Raw genomic sequence first — 12,094 nt, 5'->3', positions numbered from 1 at the left:
GATGGACTACATAATGAAATGATTATATGCAGAAGGAAAAAAAAGACGGTGTCCTATCTCTTAAGAGAAACCTCATCTTGGAAAGCAAGCATTTTATGCAAAAGATGAGAAGTTAGGAGCACGAAGGGAATTCTACTTTTCCATTTAAGGACTGTGGAATTTTTAGTAGCTGAACAATGTTATATCAATGGTTATGGAGATTTGGAGGTTCTTCAGCTATCCATTGGAATGACTGACATATACACCTTTGCTCCCACATACTTTAGACTCTCTGGAGGGACTGTCGAGCAAAGTGATAATTAAATCCCTGGTCTTGTGACAGAAACTTTTAAATACTTGCCAGCAATGAAATCAGAGCTCAAATGATAGGCCAAGTCTTTATTCACATAGAAAGTCACTGAAAGCTACCCATTTGGAAGGAGACCAATTAGGAAAGGGTCTATTTGCAGGAATAAGACATACATGGCTGGGACCATATGCTTACAGAGACTTTCTTCACTTACGGATAACACCATGATCTTCTTGCAGTCCATGTTAAAGTGCTTCCTTACATCCACTAGGTAGCATCCACCTGTATTTACCCCTAGAGGGCTAGTCAACCACTGTACAGGAAGTTATTAGTATGTTTTTGCTTTCCTTAATGTGCTTGCAATCTGGATCAGGTCTTTTCAGATTCTGAATTCTCTAGGGGACATTCAGCTTTGGGGCACAGCAGCTGGGATCATCCAGTTCCCACCAGCGTTTAGCTCAGGGAAAAGGTCTGGACTCAGAGCTTTCCTGCTAAAGCATTCTGGCAATTCTGAAACTTCTTTAAGAAACATACAAGCAGTGTTGCTAAACTGGGGGGTACTATGATATGAAGAATAAAGAGCAGGCTCAGTTTATAAACTGAAAGATGTAGTTTAGATGCCTGCTCAGCTATTTCCAGTGTCCTTGACTGGAAAAGCCTAAAACTGCCAGCTGCCACTTCTACGAAACGCAGATTTGTTCCTCTTTCATTAAATATGGCTGTGTTCCCTACATTAACACATTATAAAAAGGACCCAATCACATTTCCTATCTGCTATGTAGGTTATTGTGAACATATTTGAGTAATCTGTAAAACATCTGATTATCTGATTTCAAAGGTTATTTTTCTTTTTAATGTTCACTCTGCTGTCTTTTTTATTCTTATACTCATTCCCCTTTTAATCTTAAAGACATACAATAAAAAAGAAACACATGCCTATGCTAAAGCTTTGGCCCAAGTTCTGCTTCAATTCACAAGAGTTTTCTGCTGACTTCAGAGGGAAGAGATCAGATTCCAAAAGAGAAAACAATGTTTAAGAAAGAAACATTTAGTTAGATTAAACCCCACATTTCTTGACATCAGTTCACATCGCTACACAGATGATAATATGAAGGTCGTGTGCTCTGAACTATACAAATACTCTCAGCATGGCACAGTTTACGGCAGCAACTGTGTTAATATCAAATTCTGCAGACAAATTATTTGGAAGAGCTTGTACCAGGTGTAAAACCAGGAATTATCCTCATTAGGAATGTGTGGTGCCTGTTACAGATCTAGATCTAAAAATGAGACTGCAAACACCATAGGAGCAGAAGGCTGGGTTCTTCTTTGGTTTATAATATTCTGAATTAACAGCTTTCATTTTCATTCGGTTTATACTGGCTTAACCAAGAATCAATGTTGACACAGAAAATTTCAGAATGTAGCACAGCTTAGTTCTTTATAAAAAGTTGTTTATGCGATGTATTCCCAATGTCATATACAAAAAAACCAGCAACTGATGGAATGCAGGCTTTACATCACAGGTAGGGGACCTGAGACACTTCAGCTCTTAGCTGCTTGTTCCAATCTAGCCTGGCTAAGTATGATCAAACACTTACCAGCCCACAGTTATCTCATGATCTCCATAAAAGGAGCTTGTTGTTAGCTCAGCTAACGGGTATTTGACAAAAATACCACCACACCTAACATTTTTATTGTTAAGTTTCAGGTTTGCACTTTTAACCTTAGAGATAGCCTCCTCAGAGAAGACTTGAGATACATGAATGGAGTAACACAGAAATCCCTGGTCTGCTGATGTCCACATTCATATGATCCATGTCAGAGGATCACAGATTTTAGGGGCTATCACAGTGGCATGTCTGACGGAACTGATGAAAAAAGGAAGCTTAAATAATCATATATATTCTAGGGCAATGGAAAAAGCTAAGGAATCTGAGACAGTTAAGCTTGCCTCAATGCTAGCAGAACAAAAGCAAGAGCTCCTTGGGATGCTGTTCCTCATACCTTGCTGACACAATTTTTCTGCAGAGCCCTCAGGAATCACAGCTGCTCCCACACAGAGCACTTCCCAAGTGGGAAAGATCCACACAGATATCTTTCTCTATCAAGCAGTACAGAAAAACCATCATAACTTCTGATCCTCCATCCAAAGCTGAGGGAAAAGGAAAGCTGGAGAGAAGACTGGCATATCGTCACTCCTTAGCTGATCATACATGACTTAGTTCAGGAAACAAACTAAGATTTGGATCCATTCCAAGTTACGGGATATCACTTGAGTGGTAAACGTAGTTCACTAATTGAACTGCTATACTGGGTGTCTTTTTCTGTCTTTTTTTTTTTCCTGCAGGGCTCTGACAAACAAGTTTATACACAACCTGAATACTCTGTTTCAAATTCTGGCTTTCAGTTGTTCACAATTTTGCTGCAGTCAAAACAATGTTAATTAAGTTAAGTTGCCCATGTAATAAATACTAAAAATGTCAGAAGTAACTCTGACCCTCTATGCATAGCAGAAAACAGGCTATCACATAAAATATTTTCTCTGTAATTCATTTATTGCATTGGGCAAACAGTAAGCTATTCTTTCTAAGGCACTGGACAAGTTCTAGGAGATCTGTTTCTCGCCCCAGTTCTGCCACAAAGATGCTATATGAAATACCATCATAAAGGTGCTATGTTCTAGTCAAAGGACCACCTAAACTTCTTGAAAAAATCCTGGGATCATCTTTTCCAGCACTTTCATGATTGTTTCTTCTAAGTAAATAGCTAAACATTCAAACTTTGGTTTCGGACATCTTGCTTGTTTTGTTTTATGTACAGGAATATGGGATCAATAGTTTTGGAAGCCTTATAGTCCATCAGTAGTCACAGACCATGAGTTTAAAAGCATGGTGTTTAGGATTGATTTAAGCCCTAATTTTAACATTTACTTAATGAGGCAAATTTGACTTTGAAAGCTTGACATTTTAATGTTTCCTTGTATGTTGTCCAGGGATTTCCCTACAAAGTTTGTAGGTAACCGGGCTTGACCCCAAAACACTGTCTCTTTAGCTGTTTCACTTCTGAAGTAATCAGGACAGCCTTTTCCTCCAAGTTCTTACATATGCATAGAATTAGTTTGGCTTTGTGCAGTACAGTAACTATCAATGAAAATAAAATTGCTGCTTTGCTATTGTTTCCTATAGTTTCCTATATTCCTGTCAATTGATTTTTGCCTTCTTTTTTTTTTCTTTTTTAATCTGATACAACTACAGAAGACTTTTTTCCAAGAGGAGGTGAGATAAGAATGAGTCACTGTGATTCCACATTGCCTCTGACTTCAAGACTCCCCCAAGTCCCTCATTCATGAGGTGAAGAAATCATGTTCTAGGGGATGGACTGTATCCCTTGAAACCTTGCTGTAGGGGGTAGATTGTATCCTTTGACCCACTGATCACAGAAAATCCTTCCATCTCAGGGATTTTTGTAATTACAGAGGAAGCATCCAGGCAAGATCATGCTGATCGTTGTTATGCAATTTGTAGTGCAATCAACCACATACTCAACTATACCTCTTGCGCCCCACACAACTTACACACAAAAGCCCTCAGGTCGTGGGACATACCATCTTCTCCCTCAGCATCCTTGAATTTAAATACTCATTCCCCTGTGAATTAATGCAATTATTTTGTCTCTATGAATCTAATCTCATATTTTACATACAAAGCTGTAGCAAATAGCTGTGTGACTATCAGAAGACTAATCTATCTCAGGCTGGAAGTGTAACAACAATTTATAACAACCTTTCTTACCCAGAATGTTAAAAGTGGTCTTTTTCTATCACATAACTTACAAAAAAACATCTTCAGGAATCAAAAAACCCCTACAAAACACATTATGCTTCTTTAAAAGTTCATGAATTATTACTCACATTGAGTTGTGAATCAAACTGAAAATTGGAATTAAAGTGCATGATCTCTCACGTCAGACAGCTTATATTCTCAATGTATGAATAAAAGAAAAAGTAAGATAATGCAGTGCTTTCACACCACTTTAAAGAAGATTCCAGCAGATCTAGAGTCAGAACCAAATTAAATTTAATTCTGTTTGTGTGTACCTAGGTTAGCAATTTCTATGCAGAAACTTTCTTTTTAGATTTCTATTTCATATGTAACCTTCTTTTTAGAAGTTACAGTGAGGCATACACTGAATAAAAAACATACTGCACAGTGAATACTGAATATACTATCTTGTTGATGTTATAACTTGGTTATTTTGTAAGTAACTTCCTATCACATATATGCAATCCATCTCTAAGAATAACACGGGACTCCTAATTGTACAAACCATTTACAGAAGACAACAAGGTCTTGGTTATGTATCCATGAGGTGGATTTTGCAAACACATATAAAAAAAAGCAAAGCTTGTATTAAGAAACCTGTATTTCAAGAAAGCAATGCAGAGAGAATAAAGTTAGCATTTACTTGTGGGTGTTACGTGTTAAGTACCGCAAGTGAGGTATAATTTACTAGTTTGAGTCAAGCCATAACAGCAAGCCTACTTTATTAATTTGGTGCTTTCTGTTCCATCTAGGAGATACAATAGTTGTGGAAGCCAAAATGGAGACTTTATACACAAAGTTTTGAACTCTTTAACATGTTCAGCAGACAGGACAAAATTCTGCTGAGATTAAACTGTTCCCATAAAGAAGGTTCAGGCATGCTGTCAAGGCAGCCAGTATAGCAAGTTTAGTGCAACGGCTGCCCTGTAAGTAGAGGACAATATTTTCCAGGGATTTGATATCTTCACCAGCACTTGTCAAGATGGACTTTGGTCCACAGAAAAGCAGTCCTCTGTAACAGTGAAATATTTTTTTGCTCTGGACTACATATATTTAGTTATCCAGACAAGTCTGAGTTTGCAATACCCTCTGCTGCCTTTGAGAAATCCATTGAATTAATGGTGTTCTTGTACTACGTGCTGTTGACCCTCCAACATTGAGTATGCTTAAGTTACCTGACATGCATAGATAACATTAGTTCATTTTCCTGATCTATTCTTTTCACCTTTCTTGCAGCAAACATGGACTACCTTTTTCAGCAGTGAAGCTGCAGTAATTTTTAAGTGAAGATTAAGTTACTATATGCAGTTCATTTGTAAATCCACAAAGCAGCAATGAAATGGTTCACAGAAAAATTTATGGATCAGCAGTTATTTGCAAAACCCCAGGCATAAAAATGGAGCCACATTCATCTTCACAAAAAAATAGAAAAGAAGAAGAATAAAAGCAAAATAAGAAACTTAAGACCCTAAGAATCTAAGAAGTATCCTAGCATCCTAGCATAGAGGCTTAAAGCTCCCATAGGCCTTTAATGCTCTGAAAAAAGTTATGTAACTTATTTACAGTAAATTACATTTTTTGTTTCAGTCATACTGCCATTCCTAGATGAAGGAGATAAAAGGTACTGCTTAAAAAAATCCAGCATAGCTGTTTGGTAAATACTGAAGATCATCAGGCCTTACTCAATGCATTTATAGTCCAGTTTCTATATTACAGAATCTCATTCAAAGATAAATATTCCACAAGACATAATCTTAACTCCTTTAGAAAACCAACCAGGATTTTAGTTTTAACTGCTACTTGCAGTGAAAATATAAAAGGCAAGAATCTATGCTTACAAAATGTTTGAACTGATATTCTTAGGCCATATTGCAACCCAAACTCTCATGGTTTCCAGGGGCTACAGCATGAACAACACTTCAGGAATGTGAAGTATACTGAATGTACTATTTCAGACATCTCAAATAAAATTCCATAGGCCAGCTTTTCAATTGGAAGGAAAAAAAAGATTTTTTTCTGTAGGAAAATGGGACTTGATGAAAGAACCCTTGCCCATGTAACTTAAAGGATGCCATCACCTGTCTCAGTAACAGACTGACAAAAGTTACTTCAGTAGTTGCAACTCGTAACAGGACTTTTGAAAATAATAACCACACTTTTAAAAATTATAACCCCATGCTGCATGGTGTAAACTATTCATATTTTTTCCGGGGTCAGCTTTACTGTACAGAGAAGAATCACAATCTTCTTTGCTGGTTTTGAGATTTTAAAAAACTTTTCAGAAGGAGAGGAGATGGGTAGGACCGACTAATTATTCAGTCTGGGAATTTGCTTAGAGCAGTTGAATTAAAACCACAAAATCACAGAATAATTCAGGGGAGAAGGGATCTCTCCTAGCCCAATTCCCTCAAAAGGGCATGTTTCTCACAGCCTTGTCATGCCAAGTTTGGGCTCTCTCCAAGGATGGAGATTCCTATCCCTGTACACCAGTCAGCATGGTCTGTCTCTGCTCTGCAACCTCTCTCCTATGAGAGAGGGTACTCCGTTATGAGAGTAGCAAGATCCCCTCTTAGCTTTCTCTTCCACAAGCTGAAGAAAGTGTCTTCTTGTACATCATATGCACCATTCGTTGATCATCTTGGCTGTGCTCCACTGGACCCTCTACAGTATGTCAGTGTCCTTATACTGGAGAGCCCAATACTCACAAGCAACAAGTGAAGGCTCTTATATATTCTACACCATACATGTGCTACACATGCACACATATGCAACAGGGGGTGGGAGAAGGCAAATATACTTTGCATTCCAAAATAGTATTGTCTTTTGATTAGACTTTCAATTTTAGGCCCTCATTAATTATTTTAACTGAAAATTTAAATGTAATTACATTTAATTGCCATATAAATAATTTACTGTATCTGAGGTAAAAAGAAAAAGAAAAAAGGTCAGTATCTGTGGGTCTTAAGCTGCAGGCACATTTAATTCTGGGTGAAAAATCATAAATGCCAGAGCTGCTTTTCCCTGTTGAAGGCAGAAAGGTAGAAGCCAAACTCTGGAAATGCCCAAATTATTTAAAGAAACAGTAAGTGTTTGGGAAATTAGCATTAACTACACCGTTATGCAGGAAAGCACGCACAGTGAGTATTCATACAGTCACAACACATAACAAACGAAACCAAAAAACCACCAATGTTCAGTCATGTGGGCTGGCAGCGACAAGCTAGAGCATTCTCCTGCGGAGAGAAGGCCCTTTCTGAAGTTTACTTCCTTCTAAGATAGAATGGCTTCTTGCCCCTGCAGGCAGCAGATGAGGTCTGCCCAAAGAGCTTGCTTCCAATTTTGTGGTTAATATACTTCCAAGAATTATTATCCCAACTGTGAGGGAGAACTTTTTTCTTAAGTGATATAAATTACCTAGTGCAAAAGTGGTGAGGACAGTCTAATTCTCGCCCAGGCTGGGCTTAGCTCGGTTTGTGTCACATCAACTGCTTTAACCAACTGGAGAGCAAACCATTCCTAAGCCAAATAAAGTGCCTTTGTGGAGGTTTGCAACTGCATAATCTACGCAGAACAATTTGGGGTGGATATAATACAGCAGCCTAGGTTTTTGTGAAGATTTACATAGTGGAATAAAAATAGAAATGATTGGGGGGGTGAATTATGGGGGAAGTGTTATGCTGCCATTTTGCTTTTTCTTTCTTTTCTTTGCTATTATCATTCAGCTTAGCAAATGAATCAGAACACTCCTTACACTGCCTTTTTGAAAAAGTCAAGTACCTCTGAGAGATTTTATTTGAACAGACATCCTTTTTAATTTCTTCTTTATCATCCATGCATCACTTCCAGTGATTTAAATGGGGCTAGAATAATATTGCAGGTATCTGCAGAGGTGCTTTGCTTGGGATAGAAATATAAGCATTTTTTACAGGCAGAATTCTGGTTTCTACATGTGTTCATTATTTTACTTCTCTAATGCCTTTTTCTCATTCTGATATACTAGTAACCCAGCCTTCATTAATTTTACAAGGAAAATACTTCTGAATGTTATTGCACCTTGCCTGGGTACTTATTAACGCTTGTTCTTGCTCAGTGATTATACAAAGATTGTTTGTACAAAGAAGTTGCACTGGCTTGAGTTAAGTGGGTTTTTTCTTTTTTTTTTAAAAAAAACAGCACAATGTATTTAGGTCAGTACAAATTCCTAGTTGGAAACCTCTAGATAATCTTAAATCTTTAGCTATATAAACTTTCAATACTTAACTGTGCAAAGCAATGTCCACAAGAAAAATTGTGCTAAAATAACAAGGTAATTCTAAGAAACCCCGTCGCATTTTTAAGTTAAATCAGGCCTGGCAAATGCCCCCCAGCTAATTTTATTTTCAGAGAAGGAAGCATTATCTTTGGAAGGAAGCACCTCTTCCCCCTACTGAAGTTTTACCACTGTAACCAATTGCTTCATGAGCATGCAACCTGATTACATTTCTTTTGTTTGAGATGGCATTGAAAGGAACAGTTTCAGCTGTAGGTGAACTCAGTTGCTGTTTGCCAAGATTTAGTGATTTTTGTTTCTTATTTAAGGGTTTGGGATCTTGCTGAAGGAATTTTTTAATTACTAAAATTAAAAAATAGGTTCTCAGAGAGACAATGATAATGGTGTGTTTCATCTGTATTACGTAACATATACACACAACTCAACAAAAACATTAGTAGTATAATATACAGACTTGTTAATAATAACATGTTTTGTAAGTTTTACTCCTACGCTTTTTGCTGTGTAGAACCACTGCATCACTTTCTTTCAAGTTTTCCTAGCCTCTGGCATTATTGAGGCCTTTCAAAAGGATTATTTCTTGACTCTCCAGTTAGCACTGTGAGAAGGAGCAAGGCACTGTTCTGCAGTCCAGAATTACAAACTAAGATCCCTTCTCCCTGTTAGGTTAAATGGCAGTTCCACTCTTGGAACACAAAGTTGTCACAAAACCCAGGCAATCCACTAAGCAAATAAGCAGACCTATCAAAAACCTATCACAAATAAACTAAGTATATGTGCCTGTGTGTGTGTGCATATGTGCATATTTTTACACATATATATGTATCTGCATATACGTGTATATATAAAGAATGTGTGTGTATAAACACAACATAAAACCCTCTGACTTTATGAGCAATTCCTAAAATCCCGAACATCAAATCCCTCAAGCAACACTCAGCTTCAAGAAGCAATAAGCAATGGAGAAAAGGTAGTCCTGAAATACAATAAGCTTGCTCTACTATAACCAAGAAAAGAAGATCTAATGGCCCAGGGCCCTACAGAAGGCTGGCTTGTCACAACTCTCCTTAAAACATTCACTCTCAATCCACTTTAAATTTAGGGACGCCAAAGAATCCTTGTGCTACTTCTGATGAATCCAAAGGAAAAACAAGGCCTTTGTTTGTGCCTCTGTTAGAAAAGCTTTAAGGGATCTGCAAACACTAAAAAATTATGGGTTTCAAGCCAGGCACCTCAGCTGGCCTCAGGCAATTTCACAGAGTTGGAGAATATATCTCAGCTAAGCAGAACTCTGGTCATTTATGGTTTTACAGATTACAGCCAAAAGCTAGAAATGAGCCCAGAAGCCAGAAGGCAGAGAACATAAGAAAGACTTATAATATAGCTGGGAAAGAGATGCTCCTTAATAAGTAAACCACCCATTTTTTCCACAGTGGCTCCAAATTGTTTGAGATCAAGTTTTCTAATGGAGTAGTCTACAGAAAAATAACCAAGCATGTATAACATAACAGAATTGCATTGTCCTACAGAGTCACAACACCCTCACAATCTTCTTTGTATTAGCTGCTCTCCTTTGCACTGGATCCTCTGTCCCATGGGCTCATGACGGGCTCAGCTCAAGATGGAATGAAATTGACCAGCCCCCCCAAAAAAACCCTACGGCTTTGCCACCCTTCAACAGGCAGCTTCTATCCCTCCTGACAAGAGAGGAGAGAATGAATAGCTAAGTGTCTAACAGGGTAGTCAAAGACCTTGTGAAATCAATGAGATAGAAACCATGATTATCTCTTCCAGTTAATGGACCACCTTGCTTTTACCTTGACTAAGTCACAACTGCTGATCCTTTATCTATCCCAACCACTTTCTCCTGCTACTAATAAAGTCAGCTTTGTCACAAAGTCTTGAAATGAAGTACAAAAGACTGAATGTATACTCTAATGACCACCTACATGTATTACATGAGGGGAAACAAGCAGATGCTGTTTGGAACATCTGCTGTTCGTACGGAACTCAGTGAGGAGACAATCTTTGGCCATTGGAAATGCTCAGCAAGGTGAGAATGCCACCATCCAGTGAGTACCTCATTCATTCTTAGTAGCATATGAGACAGAACCACTCTGTGATCCAAGGCAGAGAGAGGCTTAACACCACCAGCACAGATCTTAACTCATCTCCAGGAGGAGATGACAACGTGTTTCTATTCTATTCACCACTTAGCAAACAAAATGATGTAGGTAAGGTAGCACTGTGGCCAAAAGAGAGTATGTTAACTGTCTCCATACACCTTCAAAACTGAAACAGAAAAATACTAGACTAACATCTGGTAATAAGAGTATTGTGTAATAATTAGCAATAGATTATCAGTAGACAGTAAGGAAACTCTGCCTTTGTTCAAGCCAAGTTGAGAGTTTATGGTCCTTAAAAAAGCACTGACAACTACCGTCCTACTGTCACCATGGGACCCGACACTTGACCATACACTTCCAGAAGTAAGAAGGAGATGAGTCTCAAACACAAGAGGAAATTAGAAGTGCTCCTAAAACTTGTTATGCCAGTGAAAAATGCTGGCAATGAGGCTGTGGCCCTCTTTGCACTTCTACTCCTCCCCTGCAAATGAGCAGTCCTGACAGAACTGAGCAGCATCACTCACAAAGTAAGAGGCAGTTTTCTTGCAGTGAAGGATATTCAAACAGTTTGGATGAGCAATGCTGGTCTGGACTTACTTAACCTGCCCAGGAAAATCGAATCTGCTGATTATGATTATGAAGGTGCTGTGGTGAGAGCATAAACTTCCCCATTTCTTAAGGATGAGAAGTCTGGCCTGATGACTCCAGAAATAGATTTAGCTTGGAGTTTTCTATGAAATAGACCTCTCATCTGAAAATACCCTGCACTAGCACAAGTCTACTCTGTAAAATGAAAAGGGGCACTGGAAACATGCTTAAATCAGTAACAACAGTAGGTTTGAGGGATAAATAGTCCTTAGATTCACTAAGGTCATTAAGACAGGTCCTTAAAACTCATAACCACGTCAAATGCTCCCACCTGGAACTTAAGCAGTAGTGAATAAAATAAAGGCCATTTGCTTCCACTTGACCAAACTTTCTACATTTCTTGTACACCAATAAACTGCCCTTCTTTCTGGTTTTGATTTGTCCTGGCTTATTAAGGTGACACACAGCAATTAGAGAAATACTGTCACCTACACTAGCCTCCTGTGGCCCTCCAGATATCATTCTTTTTTCTCTTAGACACACTGCTGTGAGGTGGGGGAATACGGTGTGCAAACCCTTCTCAGGGCTCACCACCATCACTTCACCAAGAAAATCATGCTCTCAAAAGTCAGGTTGAGCCACCATCATTGCTATTCCCTAACATCAAAGTTGCAGAAGACAGCCACTGCAGAATTGAGGATACTGCCTGAGTACCTTTAATATGTTTGTCAAACTGACATCCCAGAGGAAGGAGGGAAAAGTATTTGGCTCCTGCTTTCCCAGACAGCAAAACTGAGAGAAAACAGGAACAAAACGAGAACAAAGTGAATTATAAATTCCACATTGCCAACCTTGACACTGCAGATCAGACAGAAGAGCTGTACTCAGAAAACACTAATGCTGCAAAGCAGCTGTGAACTGCAGGTAAACCCACATAAGTGCAGAACTCCTCTGACTTCAGCTGGGGTTAGATAAAGGACAGGGAAAAGGAATCTGT

This window comes from Lathamus discolor, chromosome 2 (genome assembly GCF_037157495.1).
Source record: "Lathamus discolor isolate bLatDis1 chromosome 2, bLatDis1.hap1, whole genome shotgun sequence".
Classification (NCBI taxonomy): Eukaryota; Metazoa; Chordata; class Aves; order Psittaciformes; family Psittacidae; genus Lathamus; species Lathamus discolor.
The sequence above is the reverse complement of the archived record's forward strand: the minus strand, read 5'-3'. Positions refer to the sequence as shown.